This window comes from Morone saxatilis, unplaced genomic scaffold (genome assembly GCF_004916995.1).
Source record: "Morone saxatilis isolate NCDOM2014 unplaced genomic scaffold, NCSU_SB_2.0 Contig24, whole genome shotgun sequence".
NCBI lineage: Eukaryota > Metazoa > Chordata > Actinopteri > Moronidae > Morone > Morone saxatilis.
In genome coordinates this window covers 26,361,917-26,365,215 of record NW_023339807.1, presented here as the reverse complement: position 1 = coordinate 26,365,215, position 3,299 = coordinate 26,361,917, and the positions used below count along the sequence as shown (strand labels likewise).

General features: G+C 33.9%; 2 protein-coding genes across 2 annotated transcripts in view; both read right to left on the bottom strand.

Moving 5' to 3' along the window:
• Positions 1-3,299, bottom strand: part of LOC118336472 — a 744,338-nt gene that overhangs the window by 292,964 nt on the left and 448,075 nt on the right. The gene's annotated exons all lie outside the window — the stretch shown is intronic.
• Positions 1,336-3,299, bottom strand: part of cd83 (CD83 molecule) — a gene marked incomplete in the record, with an annotated part of 5,543 nt that continues 3,579 nt past the window's right edge. Inside the window, 1 exon segment of the mRNA XM_035673152.1 lies at positions 1,336-3,299.

The following is a 3,299-nucleotide window of genomic DNA, read 5'->3' as shown; positions in this document are numbered from 1 at the left end:
TTTTTTGTTTCTGAGAGCTGATTGGATCACCTGTCAATCAAACATTGTGGGCAAAGAAAATTAAAGCAAATGATCCAAAATGCATGAAAAAGACTTTGTTGTTTTATTTTGAAATGAAGGACTCTGCCTGATTAAATATATTTAGTTATTCAAAATTAAGTCTCTCCTGATGTAGTGGAATATTTTCCTGTCAATGAAAAATATTAAAAATAAATAATGCAAGTAAAGCACAAGTACTCAAGTACACATTTTCTCAACCCATAAAGGAAAACTTCAGTTTATCACAACCATTAAAAATCAATAAATGTGGATTTTGGTTTTGTTCTGGTCAAGAAGGGAACGAAAAAATTGTAAATCTGAAAAGAAACAAAGCCGTCAGACAAATGTAGTGAAGTAGAAAGTACAATATGTAGTGGAGTAGAACTTTAATGTTACGTAAATACTACCATCAACTGAAAGAATACCCCATTGAAAGAACTTTAGTTTTTTAAATTTATTTTGATATTCTTGTTCTATTTTTCCATATTTAGCATGTAGTCTGACCCGACGTTCCCAACTGCAGACCTCAGCTCATATGCTGCCACAGTGTACAGTCACATCTATTAGTCGGGCACCAGAACATACCCTGAGCCAACTGTCCTCTGTCCCTGATGCATCAGTGGGTACACAACAAAACGCCTTCTCTGTCACAACTACTGGCAGTCTGAGAGAGATTCTGAGAATGATGAGGGTTTTAAAAAGCATGAAACAAACTGGATGCAAGAAAAGAATATACATGCTGTGCTAAACTGAGCAAAGGTGTGAGTTTATTTCCTTTTAGAGAAGGTGTCAACTCACCAAAAAAACAACGTAGCACTGACATACATTACTATACATAACCTTGGTCTCATGAGAAGTCTCTTAAGGTCACCATTATAGACACATCAATATCAGAAGGGAAAAAAGTCAGATTTGATTTTGAAAAGAAACATCCATTTATCCGTTTTTTGCCTCCTTTAGGGGCTGTCACACTAAAACAGAAGCACATGAAGTTCACCGTGACCTTTAAGCACAAGTGGTCCTGTTTAATAAAAGGAGAACTAACAATTTTAAACATGAAGGTCAGATTTCTTATCCCTCAGCCTTTGAAGAAAATGCTCACAAGCTGCATTGTGGGAACTGTAGTCTTCAGCGTTTCAGAATTCAGAATGTTTTCTTCTGCTTCACCTGTTTCTTTTAATATTTCTCGTGAGAAGTGGTTCTAAAATGTATTCATTAATTATGATAGGGGAACCAGAACGAATAAAAAAGCTTAAATTAAATTTTTTTTTTTTAAAAGTTTAATTTGCTGTGAAATATAGGTCAGCAAACCTGTTCCAGCTGGTAATGATGCAGCTCAGCTGACTTACAAACAACATAGAGACAAGATGGAAAGAGGGATAAATCCATACAGACTTAACATGTTTTATGAAATAGGAATATTATATATATTACAGTGTACCATTAGTGCAGCAGCAGCAGAGCTGTTAAAGTACAATGACATGTTAAAAACACAAGGTCACAAAAACACCAGCTTAAAACACTTTAAGTTATAATCCTTAAAACTGAAACCCCATTTTCACAAACTTTAATTCTTACTGGAAACATGAAATGGACAAAACAGACAATTAAATAAAATAAATTGAGGAACTCATTTTCTCATTATTACTGCGCTATGTACAGATAATTTCTCCTTTTTTAAAGAAACTTCCTTCCACTTTCCTTATTGATGAATTGCTTTTTAAAGTTCTGTTACGTTTTCAGTTTTCAGAAAGCAACTCAGAAATATATAGATGGAGTTTCCCTGCAGCACGAATACTGCCTGCATGGCTTCCTTTCATAAGAACCACAAACACATGTCTTTAACTCGTTATAATTTAATCATAAACTTCATCACAAGCCTTTTGAAGACTTTTCTGCCCCTCAAAGAGAAAAGTTCTTAAATGTTTCGCTGTTAAACTCTAATTTGAGTTTGCAGTGTAATTTAAAGTCTGTATTTCATAAACATGTTTTTTTTTCATCATTTACCACAAGAAAAGCTTTGTTTGCACCAAAAAATCTTTTTACTTTTTGTTTTTCAAACTGAAAGTGGCAGCACTTCTACAAATCCAAACCATTAATGCACCTGACCACTGACATGTGATAATATTCTAGTATCCAGTACCTTCTCTTCAACTTACTCCTCTCAATCCAAAACTAATGCCAGATCCAAGATCCATTTCTCTTCTTTTATTGCCTCATAGATGAAAAAAACACCTCAAACAACACTATGTCCCATTGTCAATCAATTTCAACATGCTTTCAACATCACAATTCAACCTTTATTTAACGTACTATATCAGAAACAAACGCTTCAGTCATTGTTTTCTGTCCTGAATTTGCTCAGCGTCCTCCTCCAGGTATTCTTTACTTCACATTATTCACATTTTCATCGCTACAAACGTCCTAGAAAACAAAACTCTACATATAAACTGAACCAAACATTGAAAGACCAGCGTACGGCAGCCATTAATATAACATGGTCACAACAATTAATAACAATAATTAACAATAATGCTTATATCCAACTGACTGAATTAGCACAGATATCCTGTAGGTCCTCTGTACACCATTAAATCTAAACAAACCATCCTATATTTTTTGCATCATGTCATTTTGTCTATTTATTTGATGACTACATAAATGCAGACATAAAACATCTGTTATTTTTAACATTGTTGTACCACAAGGGGGGGAGAAAAAACATGTCACATGTATCTAGTGGGACGCCTTTTAAAAGAGAAGTGCTACATTATAAAGAGACAGATCTGAAGGGATTTCCCGTGATAAAAAAAAGGTCAGACGAGGCGTTATATCGCCACGCAGAGGCGTAATGCTTTTCACTTCTTGTTTTTAAAAAGGTCACTCAGCCTCGGTTCTCACTGCAGCTAAGTGTCCCAGCGTGGGATTTACCCCCACCCACACATGATGAAAAACACCTGATCACTTATTTTAACTCAAAAACATTACATCGAAATTCTTGTAAATTTTGTAAGGTAAAAAAAACATTGTTGATCAAGTAGTTTTAGAAATTTTAAGTGAGACTGACTTAATTTTGTAATTTTTATTTGTGCTGTGAAAACGAAATACCTCGTAAAAAAGTGCTTTCTGTAACTTACAAAACTAAGTTAGTGTCACTTAAAATTATTAGTTAAATTGAGTTACTGATACTTAAACTGTCATCAGAAAAATATACTAATATAATCACAAAAATTACGTTCAAATTACAGACACATCCAAAT